We start from the raw sequence: 12,272 nt of genomic DNA on the forward strand, positions 1-12,272 counted from the left end.
GCAGTACTACTGTCTGTTGTGTCACACCCTGGCTCTGGGACTCTATATGTTGAGCCAGGGTGTGTTCATTCTATGTGGTATATTTCTATGTTGGGGGTTCTAGTTCTTCTGTTTCTTTGTTGGCCTGAGTGACTCCCAATCAGAGGCAACGAGTGTCAGCTGTGGCTGGTTGTCTCTGATTGGGAGCCATATTTAAACTGTCTGTGTTCCCTTGGTGTTTGTGGGTTTTTGTTCCAGTTGGTCATTGTTACCTAGGACGTTACGAGTCGTTTTGTTGTTTTGTATCGTGTGTGCACTTTAACTATTTAAAGTATGTTCGCTCAACACGCTGCACCTTGGTCCTCCTCTATTAACGACGATCGTGACAGAAAAACCCACCATACCAGGACCAAGCAGCGTGTCCAGGAGCAGGCAGCCTGGACGTGGGAGCAGATTTTGGACGGACAGGGGTCCTGGACCTGGGAGGAAATCCTGGCCGGGATGGATCGCCGGCCATGGAGTGAGACTGTAGAGAGGCGACGGAGAGAGGAGCAACGGCGTGATCAGGGTCGTCGTCGGACGGTCGAGAGGCAACCCCAAATAATTTTTAGGGGGGGGCACAGGGCATGGACGACGGGGCTGACGGAGGCAGAAAAGGGGCGTATTCAGAAGGCCACCAGGTTACGGGGGCCACTGGTCAAAGTAGAGCAAGTGGTGTGTGTCCCCAGTACGGTCCGGCCTGTTACGGCCCCTCGCACCAAATGGACGGTGTGCGTCGCCAGCCCGGTCCGGCCTGTCCCTGCTCCACGCACCAAGCCTATGGTGTGCGTCGCCAGCCCGGTCTGGCCTGTTCCTGCTCCTCGCACCAAGCCTACGGTGTGCGTCGCCAGCCCGGTCCGGCCTGTCCCTGCTCCTTGCACCAAGCCTACGGTGTGCGTCGCCAGCCCGGTCCGGCCTGTCCCTGCTCCTCGCACCAAGCCTACGGTGTGCGTCGCCAGCCCGGTCCGGCCTGTCCCTGCTCCTCGCACCAAGCCTACGGTGTGCGTCGCCAGCCCGGTCCGGCCTGTCCCTGCTCCACGCACCAAGCCTACGGTGTGCGTCGCCAGCCCGGTCCGGCCTGTCCCTGCTCCACGCACCAAGCCTACGGTGTGCGTCGCCAGCCCGGTCCGGCCTGTCCCTGCTCCTCGCACCAAGCCTACGGTGTGCGTCGCCAGCCCGGTCCGGCCTGTCCCTGCTCCACGCACCAAGCCTACGGTGTGCGTAGCCAGCCCGGTCCGGCCTGTTCCTACTCCACGCACCAAGCCAGGGGTGCGCATCGTCAGCCCGGCCCGGCCTGTTCCTGCCACTCGCACCAAGTCTACGGTGCGCGTCGCCAGCCCGGCCCGGCCTGTTCCTGCCACTCGCACCAAGCCAGGGATGCGAGTCGTCAGCCTGGTCCGGCCCGTTCCTACTCCACGCACCAAGCCAGGGGTGCGCATCGTCAGCCCGGCCCGGCCTGTTCCTGCCACTCGCACCAAGTCTACGGTGCGCGTCGCCAGCCCGACCCGGCCTGTTCCTGCCACTCGCACCAAGCCAGGGGTGCGAGTCGTCAGCCTGGTCCGGCCCGTTCCTATTCCACGCACCAAGCCAGGGGTGCGAGTCGTCAGCCTGGTTCGGCCCGTTCCTACTCCACGCACCAAGCCAGGGGTGCGAGTCGTCAGCCCGGTCCGGCCCGTTCCGGCTCCACGCACCAAGCCAGGGGTGCGCGTCGTCAGTCCAGCACAACCCGTGCCTGGGTCACCGGTGCCTGGTAAGGTACCGGTCAACGGCTCCACTACGGAGCTGAAGCTAACCGCTCCTGCTACGTCCAGTTCAGCTCCAGCCAGCGGGGCCAGACCGGACCAGGGGCGCTATGGGGGGTTTATTGGAGGGTGGTGGGAAAGGCCGGAGCCAGAACCGCCGCCGAGGAGGAATGCCCACCCAGCCCTCCCCTGTTTTGTTCTAGTGGAGGCGCGGTCGCAGTCCGCGCCTTTAGGGGGGGGTACTGTCACACCCTGGCTCTGGGACTCCATATGTTGAGCCAGGGTGTGTTCATTCGATGTGGTATATTTCTATGTTGGGGGTTCTAGTTCTTCTGTTTCTTTGTTGGCCTGAGTGACTCCCAATCAGAGGCAACGAGTGTCAGCTGTGGCTGGTTGTCTCTGATTGGGAGCCATATTTAAACTGTCTGTGTTCCCTTGGTGTTTGTGGGTTTTTGTTCCAGTTGGTCATTGTTACCTAGGACGTTACGAGTCGTTTTGTTGTTTTGTATCGTGTGTGCACTTTAACTAATTAAAGTATGTTCGCTCAACACGCTGCGCCTTGGTCCTCCTCTATTAACGACGATCGTGACATGTTGTCTGTCTGGAGTTCCAAATGGGCTGCAGTTCTACTGTCTCTTGTCTGTCTGGAGTTCCAAATGAGCTGCAATACTACTGTTTCTTGTCTGTCTGGAGTTCCAAATGAGCTGCAGCACTACTGTCTCTTGTCTGTCTGGAGTTCCAAATGAGCTACAACACTACTGTCTCTTGTCTGTCTGGAGTTCCAAATGAGCTGCAGTACTACTGTCTCTTGTCTGTCTGGAGTTCCAAATGAGCTGCAGTACTACTGTCTCTTGTCTGTCTGGAGTTCCATCAACTGCAGGAGCATCAGAGATATCTAAAACATATATATATATATATATATATATATATATATATATATATACAGTACCAGTCAAAAGGTTGGACACACCTACTCATTCAAGGGTTTTTCTTTATTTGTACTATTTTCTACTTTGTAGAATACTAGTGAAGACATCAAAACTATTAAATAACACATATGGAATCATGTAGTAACGAAAAACGTGTTAATCAAATCAAAATATATTTTAGATTTTAGATTCTTCAAAGTAGCCACCCTTTGCCTTGATGACAACTTTGCACACTCTTGGCATTCTCTCAACCAGCTTCTTCTGGAATGCTTTTCCAACAGTTTCTAAGGAGTTCCCACATGCTGAACACTTGTTGGCTTTTTTTTCCTTCACTCTGCGGTCCAATTCATTCCAATCCATCTCAATTGGGTTGAGGTCGGGTGATTGTGGAGGCCAGCTCATCTGATGCAGCACTCCATCACTCTCCTTCTTGGTCAAATAATCCTTACACAGCCTGGAGGTGTGTTGGGTCTTTGTCCTGTTGAAAAACTAATTATAGTCCCACTAAGCGCAAACCAGATGGGATGGCGTATCGCTGCAGAATGCTGTGGTAGCCTTGCAAGTGTGCCTTGAAATCTAAATACGTCACAGACAGTGTCCCCAGCAAAGCACCCCACACAATCACACCTCCTCCTCCATGCTTCACGGTGGGAACCACACATGCGGAGATCATCCTTTCACCTACTCTGCGTCTCTCAAAGACACGACGGTTGGAACCAAAAATCTCACAGTTGGACTTATCAGACCAAAGGACAGATTTCCAACGGGCTAATGTCCATTGCTTGTGTTTCTTGGCCCAAGCAAGTCTCTTCTTCTTATCGGTGTCCTTTAGTAGTGGTTTCTTTGCAGCAATTCGACCATGAAGGCCTGATTCACGCAGTCTCCTCTGAACAACTGATGTTGAGATGTGTCTGTTACTTGAACTCTGTGAAACATTTATTTGGGTTGCAATTTCTGAGGCTGGTAACTCTAATGAACTCATCCTCTACAGCAGAGGTATCTCTGGGTCTTCCTTTACTGTGGCGGTCCTCATGAGAGCCAGTTTCATCACAGCGCTTGATGGTTTTTGTGACTGCACTTGAAGAAACTTTCAAAGTTCTATACATTTTCTGGATTGACTGACCTTCATGTCTTAGAGTAATAATGGACTGTCTTTTCTCTTTGCTTATTTGTGCAATTCTTGCCAAAATATGGACTTGGTCTTTTACCAAATAGGGGTATCTTCTGTATACCACCCCTACCTTGTCACAACACAACTGATTGGCTCAAACGCATTAAGAAGGAAAAAGATTGCACAAATTAACTTTTAAGATTAAGACTGTTAATTGAAATGCATTCCAGGTGACTACCTCATGTAGCTGGTTTAGGGAATGCCAAGAGTGTGCAAAGCTGTCCTAAAGGCAAAGGGTGACTTTGAAGAATCTCAAACGTAAAAAATATATATGATTTTTTGGTTACTACATGATTCCAGATGTATTATTTCACAGTTTTGATGTCTTCACTATTATTCTACAATGTAAAAAACGTTTGACTGGTACTGTGTATATATATATATATATATATATATATATATATATATATATATATATATATATATATATATATATATACTTTTTGGGGGGATGTGTTTGTGTAATTGAGAGAAAAGGGTTGTGATTCATTTTCATTTAGTCGTCCAATATGGCTTCACAGTGTGAGTTTGTATTCAGAGCATCTATTAGGCTCCCATCTAGTAGAGAGAGATACCCCAGCCTCTATTAGACTCCCCCGGCTAGTAGAGAGAGATACCCCAGCCTCTATTAGACTCCCATCACCGGCTAGTGGAGAGAGTTACCCCAGCCTCTATTAGACTCCCCCGGCTAGTCGAGAGAGATACCCCAGCCTCTATTAGACTCCCCCGGCTAGTATAGAGAGTTACCCGAGCCTCTATTAGACTCCCCCGGCTAGTGGAGAGAGATACCCCAGCCTCTATTAGACTCCCATCACCGGCTAGTAGAGAGAGATACCCCAGCCTCTATTAGACTCCCCCGGCTAGTAGAGAGAGATACCCCAGCCTCTATTAGACTCCCCCGGCTAGTTGAGAGAGATACCCCAGCCTCTATTAGACTCCCCCGGCTAGTAGAGAGAGTTACCCCAGTCTCTATTAGACTCCCCCGGCTAGTAGAGAGAGTTACCCCAGCCTCTATTAGACTCCCCCGGGTAGTCGAGAGAGATACCCCAGCCTCTATTAGACTCCCATCACCGGCTAGTAGAGAGAGATACCCCAGCCTCTATTAGACTCCCATCACCGGCTAGTAGAGAGAGATACCCCAGCCTCTATTAGACTTCCCCGGCTAGTAGAGAGAGATACCCAGCCTCTATTAGACTCCCCCGGCTAGTAGAGAGAGTTACCCCAGCCTCTATTAGACTCCCCCGGCTAGTAGAGAGAGTTACCCCAGCCTCTATTAGACCCCCCGGCTAGTCGAGAGAGATACCCCAGCCTCTATTAGACTCCCCCGGCTAGTCGAGAGAGATACCCCAGCCTCTATTAGACTCCCCCGGCTAGTAGAGAGAAATACCCCAGCCTCTATTAGACTCCCATCACCGGCTATTAGAGAGAGATACCCCAGCCTCTATTAGACTCCCCCGGCTAGTCGAGAGAGATACCCCAGCCTCTATTAGACTCCCCCGGCTAGTAGAGAGAGATACCCCAGCCTCAATTAGACTCCCCCGGCTAGTAGAGAGAGATACCCCAGTATCTATTAGACTGCCCCGGCTAGTAGAGAGAGTTACCCCAGCCTCTATTAGACTCCCCCGGCTAGTAGAGAGAGATACCCCAGCCTCTATTAGACTCCCCCGGCTAGTAGAGTGAGATACCCCAGACTCTATTAGACTCCCCCGGCTAGCAGAGAGAGATACCCCAGCCTCTATTAGACTCCCCCGGCTAGTCGAGAGAGATACCCCAGCCTCTATTAGACTCCCCCGGCTAGTAGAGAGAGTTACCCCAGCCTCTATTAGACTCCCCCGGCTAGTCGAGAGAGATACCCCAGCCTCTATTAGACTCCCCCGGCTAGTAGAGAGAGATACCCCAGCCTCTATTAGACTCCCCCGGCTAGTAGAGAGAGATACCCCAGCCTCTATTAGACTCCCCCGGCTAGTAGAGAGAGATATCCCAGCCTCTATTAGACTCCCCCGGCTAGTAGAGAGAGATACCCCAGCCTCTATTAGACTCACCCGGCTAGTAGAGAGAGATACCCCAGCCTCTATTAGACTCCCCTGGCTAGTAGAGAGAGATACCCCAGCCTCTATTAGACTCCCCCGGCTAGTAGAGAGAGATACCCCAGCCTCTATTAGACTCCGCCGGCTAGTAGAGTGAGATACCCCAGCCCCTATTAGACTCCCCCGTCTAGTAGAGAGAGATACCGCAGCCTCTATTAGACTCCCCCACCTAGTAGAGAGAGATACCCCAGCCTCTAGTAAACTCCCCTGGCTAGTAGAGAGAGATACTCCAGCCTCTATGAGACACCCCACCGGCTAGTAGAGAGAGATACTCCAGCCTCTATTAGACTCCCCCGGCTAGCAGAGAGAGATACCCCAGCGTTTGTTAGACCCCCCCGGCTAGTAGAGAGAGATACCCCAGCCTCTATTAGACCCTTCACCGGCTAGTAGAGAGAGATACCCCAGCCTCTATTAGACTCCCCCGGCTAGTCGAGAGAGATACCCCAGCCTCTATTAGACTCCCCCGGCTAGTAGAGAGAGATACCCAATCCTCTATGAGACCCCCACCGGCTAGTAGAGAGAGATACCCCAGTCTCTATTAGACTCCCATCACCAGCTAGTAGAGAGAGATACCCCAGCCTCTATTAGACTCCCCCGGCTAGTAGAGAGAGACATACCCCAGCCTCTATTAGACTCCCCTGGCTAGTAGAGAGAGATACCCCAGCCTCTATTAGACTCCCCCTGCTAGTAGAGAGAGATACCCCAGCCTCTATTAGACTCCCCCGGCTAGTAGAGAGAGATACCCCAGCATCTATTAGACTCCCCCGGCTAGTAGAGAGAGATACCGCAGCCTCTATTAGACTCCCCCGGCTAGTAGAGAGAGATACCCCAGCCTCTATTAGACTCCCCCGGCTAGTAGAGAGAGATACCCCAGCCTCTATTAGATTCCCCCGGCTAGTAGAGAGATACCCCAGTCTCTATTAGACTCCCCCGGCTAGTCGAGAGAGATACCCCAGCCTCTATTAGACTCCCCCGGCTAGTCGAGAGAGATACCCCAGCCTCTATTAGACTCCCCCTGCTAGTAGAGAGAGATACCCCAGCCTCTATTAGACTCCCCCGTCTAGTAGAGTGAGATACCCCATTCTCTATTAGACTCCCTTCACCGGCTAGTAGAGTGAGATACCCCAGCCTCTATTAGACTCCCCCGGCTAGTAGAGAGAGATACCCCAGCCTCTATTAGACTCCCCCGGCTAGTAGAGAGAGATACCCCAGCCTCTATTAGACTCCCCCACCTAGTAGAGAGAGATACCCCAGCCTCTATTAGACTCCCCCGGCTAGTAGAGAGAGATACCCCAGCCTCTATTAGACTCCCCCGGCTAGTAGAGAGAGATACCCCAGCCTCTATTAGACTCCCCCGGCTAGTAGAGTGAGATACCCCAGCCTCTATTAGACTCCCCCGGCTAGTAGAGAGAGATACCGCAGCCTCTATTAGACTCCGCCACCTAGTACAGAGAGATACCCCAGCCTCTAGTAGACTCCCCTGGCTAGTAGAGAGAGATACCCCAGCCTCTATGAGACCCCCCACCGGCTAGTAGAGAGAGATACTCCAGCCTCTATTAGACTCCCCCGGCTAGCAGAGAGAGATACTCCAGCCTCTATTAGACTCCCCCGGCTAGTAGAGTGAGATACCCCAGCGTTTGTTAGACCCACCCGGCAAGTAGAGAGAGATACCCCTTCCTCTATGAGACCCCCCACCGGCTAGTAGAGAGAGATACCCCAGTCTCTATTAGACTCCCCCGGCTAGTAGAGAGAGATACCCCAGCCTCTATTAGACTCCCCCGGCTAGTAGAGAGAGATACCCCAGGCTCTATTAGACTCCCCCGGCTAGTAGAGAGAGATACCCCAGCCTCTATTAGACTCCCCCGGCTAGTAGAGAGAGATACCCCAGCCTCTATTAGACTCCCTTCACCGGCTAGTAGAGTGAGATACCCCAGCCTCTATTAGACTCCCCCGGCTAGTAGAGAGAGATACCCCAGCCTCTATTAGACTTCCCCGGCTTGTAGAGAGAGATACCCCAGCCTCTATTAGACTCCCCCGGCTAGTAGAGAGAGATACCCCAGCCTCTATTAGACTCCCCCGGCTAGTAGAGAGAGATACCCCAGCCTCTATTAGACTCCCTTCACCGGCTAGTAGAGTGAGATACCCCAGCCTCTATTAGACTCCCCCGGCTAGTAGAGAGAGATACCCCAGCCTCCATTACGCTCCCCAGCTAGTAGAGAGAGATACCCCATCCTCTATTAGACTCCCTCGGCTTTTTTTTTTTTTTTTTTTTTTTCCACCTTTATTTAACCAGGTAAGCCAGTTGAGAACAAGTTCTCATTTACAACTGCTTGTAGAGAGAGATACCCCAGCCTCCATTACGCTCCCCAGCTAGTAGAGAGAGATACCCCAGCCTCCATTACGCTCCCCAGCTAGTAGAGAGAGATACCCCAGCCTCTATTAGACTCCCCCGGCTAGTAGAGAGAGATACCCCAGCCTCTATTAGACTCCCCCGGCTAGTAGAGAGAGATACCCCAGCCTCCATTACGCTCCCCAGCTAGTAGAGAGAGATACCCCAGCCTCTATTAGACTCCCCCGGCTAGTAGAGAGAGATACCCCAGCCTCTATTAGACTCCCCCGGCTTGTAGAGAGAGATACCCCAGCCTCCATTACGCTCCCCAGCTAGTAGAGAGAGATACCCCAGCCTCTATTAGATTCCCCCGGCTAGTAGAGAGATACCCCAGTCTCTATTAGACTCCCCCGGCTAGTAGAGAGAGATACCCCAGCCTCTATTAGACTCCCCCGGCTAGTAGAGTGAGATACCCCAGTCTCTATTAGACTCCCTTCACCGGCTAGTAGAGTGAGATACCCCAGCCTCTATTAGACTCCCCCGGCTAGTAGAGAGATACCCCAGCCTCTATTAGACTCCCCCTGCTAGTAGAGAGAGATACCCCAGCCTCTATTAGACTCCCCCGGCTAGTAGAGTGAGATACCCCAGTCTCTATTAGACTCCCTTCACCGGCTAGTAGAGTGAGATACCCCAGCCTCTATTAGACTCCCCCGGCTAGTAGAGAGAGATACCCCAGCCTCTATTAGACTCCCCCGGCTAGTAGAGAGAGATACCCCAGCCTCTATTAGACTCCCCCAGCTAGTAGAGAGAGATACCCCAGCCTCCATTACGCTCCCCAGCTAGTAGAGAGAGATACCCCAGCCTCTATTAGATTCCCCCGGCTAGTAGAGAGATACCCCAGCCTCTATTAGACTCCCCCTGCTAGTAGAGAGAGATACCCCAGCCTCTATTAGACTCCCCCGGCTAGTAGAGTGAGATACCCCAGTCTCTATTAGACTCCCTTCACCGGCTAGTAGAGTGAGATACCCCAGCCTCTATTAGACTCCCCCGGCTAGTAGAGAGAGATACCCCAGCCTCTATTAGACTCCCCCGGCTAGTAGAGAGAGATACCCCAGCCTCTATTAGACTCCCCCACCTAGTAGAGAGAGAGATACCCCAGCCTCTATTAGACTCCCCCGGCTAGTAGAGAGAGATACCCCAGCCTCTATTAGACTCCCCCGGCTAGTAGAGAGAGATACCCCAGCCTCTATTAGACTCCCCCGGCTAGTAGAGAGAGATACCGCAGCCTCTATTAGACTCCGCCACCTAGTACAGAGAGATACCCCAGCCTCTAGTAGACTCCCCTGGCTAGTAGAGAGAGATACCCCAGCCTCTATGAGACCCCCCACCGGCTAGTAGAGAGAGATACTCCAGCCTCTATTAGACTCCCCCGGCTAGCAGAGAGAGATACTCCAGCCTCTATTAGACTCCCCCGGCTAGTAGAGTGAGATACCCCAGCGTTTGTTAGACCCACCCGGCAAGTAGAGAGAGATACCCCTTCCTCTATGAGACCCCCCACCGGCTAGTAGAGAGAGATACCCCAGTCTCTATTAGACTCCCCCGGCTAGTAGAGAGAGATACCCCAGCCTCTATTAGACTCCCCCGGCTAGTAGAGAGAGATACCCCAGGCTCTATTAGACTCCCCCGGCTAGTAGAGAGAGATACCCCAGCCTCTATTAGACTCCCTTCACCGGCTAGTAGAGTGAGATACCCCAGCCTCTATTAGACTCCCCCGGCTAGTAGAGAGAGATACCCCAGCCTCTATTAGACTTCCCCGGCTTGTAGAGAGAGATACCCCAGCCTCTATTAGACTCCCCCGGCTAGTAGAGAGAGATACCCCAGCCTCTATTAGACTCCCCCGGCTAGTAGAGAGAGATACCCCAGCCTCTATTAGACTCCCTTCACCGGCTAGTAGAGTGAGATACCCCAGCCTCTATTAGACTCCCCCGGCTAGTAGAGAGAGATACCCCAGCCTCTATTAGACTCCCCCGGCTAGTAGAGAGAGATACCCCAGCCTCCATTACGCTCCCCAGCTAGTAGAGAGAGATACCCCAGCCTCTATTAGACTCCCCCGGCTAGTAGAGAGAGATACCCCAGCCTCCATTACGCTCCCCAGCTAGTAGAGAGAGATACCCCATCCTCTATTAGACTCCCCCGGCTTTTTTTTTTTTTTTTTTTTTTTTCACCTTTATTTAACCAGGTAAGCCAGTTGAGAACAAGTTCTCATTTACAACTGCTTGTAGAGAGAGATACCCCAGCCTCCATTACGCTCCCCAGCTAGTAGAGAGAGATACCCCAGCCTCCATTACGCTCCCCAGCTAGTAGAGAGAGATACCCCAGCCTCTATTAGACTCCCCCGGCTAGTAGAGAGAGATACCCCAGCCTCTATTAGACTCCCCCGGCTAGTAGAGAGAGATACCCCAGCCTCCATTACGCTCCCCAGCTAGTAGAGAGAGATACCCCAGCCTCTATTAGACTCCCCCGGCTAGTAGAGAGAGATACCCCAGCCTCTATTAGACTCCCCCGGCTTGTAGAGAGAGATACCCCAGCCTCCATTACGCTCCCCAGCTAGTAGAGAGAGATACCCCGGTCTCTCGTTAGGCCCCAGTCTAATCCTTCTACATACAAGATGGGACCATTACACTTCCATTCCTCCCTCCCTCTCTTACTTCATCCTTTCATCCTTCCATCCCTTCTTTCCTCTGAGTCCTCACTCAGATAATCGATTTCACGCCATAGCAGCCCAACAGGCAATTAAGGCGTCCTTTCACCAATGAAGAACAGATTAGCAGGGTTAACTCTCTCTGTGTTTGCTAAGCCGTTTCACTGTCACCCTAATGTAAATGCCACGGTCACATTTAATTCACGTCACCTTCAGCTGGGGAGAGGAGAGGTTAAATGGCTGTAATTGAGGTGGGAGAGAGATATCTGGGATCCTCTATCTATTGGCTATAGCTGTTCTTCTCTGTACGTCGATAATGTGTCGTTTGATGTCTGCAGTGATCATTTATCCAGGGTGATACCTAGAGATTTCCTCCTCCCAAGGAGGGACCAGTCACTCACTCACTCACTCACTCACTCACTCACTCACTCACTCAGTCACTCACTCACTCACTCACTCACTCACTCACTCACTCACTCACTCACTCACTCACTCACTCACTCACTCACTCACTCACTCAGTCACTCACTCACCATCTCTCTTTTCGCATCCCTTCCCATCCCCCCTCTCACAGCCCTGCATTATCTCTCTCTAACTGCTAATCTCACAGCACTGCATTATCTCTCTCTAACTGCTAATCTCACAGCACTGCATTATCTCTCTCTAACTGCTAATCTCACAGCACTGCATTATCTCTCTCTAACTGCTAATCTAACCGCACTGCATTATCTCTCTCTAACTGCTAATCTCACAGCACTGCATTATCTCTCTCTAACTGCTAATCTCCTACGACACTGTTTGAACAGTGAGACAGATATTCCCCCAGAACACACAGGCAGTGAGTGACAGAGGCATGGCTGAGACTGACAGTGATATTAGCTGCCTGTCTCCTCCCGGGGATTCTACCAATGCTACATCCTCTCTGTCTGTTAGTGATATGATTCAAGACAAACGGCTCATAACGTTGATATGTAACCAAGTGCATAAAACATTTGCTTTACGTGTGTATAACGCTATGTTAACTCTGTGATGTGATTCCATTTCCACCTCTTCTAGACATATAGAGTACGTCTACAGGCGCTATAGCAGCCGACTCAACTGCCACTAGCAGTGCGTCAACATGACGGTGATGATGTGGTCCTCTGTAGCTCAACTGGTAGAGCACGGCGCTTGTAACGCCAAGGTAGTGGGTTCGATCCCCGGGACCACCCATACGCAAAAATGTATGCACGCATGACTGTAAGTTGCTTTGGATAAAAGCGTCTGCTAAATGCCATATTTATTTTTATTTATTT

Source organism: Coregonus lavaretus (assembly GCF_964263955.1).
Source record: "Coregonus lavaretus genome assembly, contig: HAP1_SCAFFOLD_1028, whole genome shotgun sequence".
Classification (NCBI taxonomy): Eukaryota; Metazoa; Chordata; class Actinopteri; order Salmoniformes; family Salmonidae; genus Coregonus; species Coregonus lavaretus.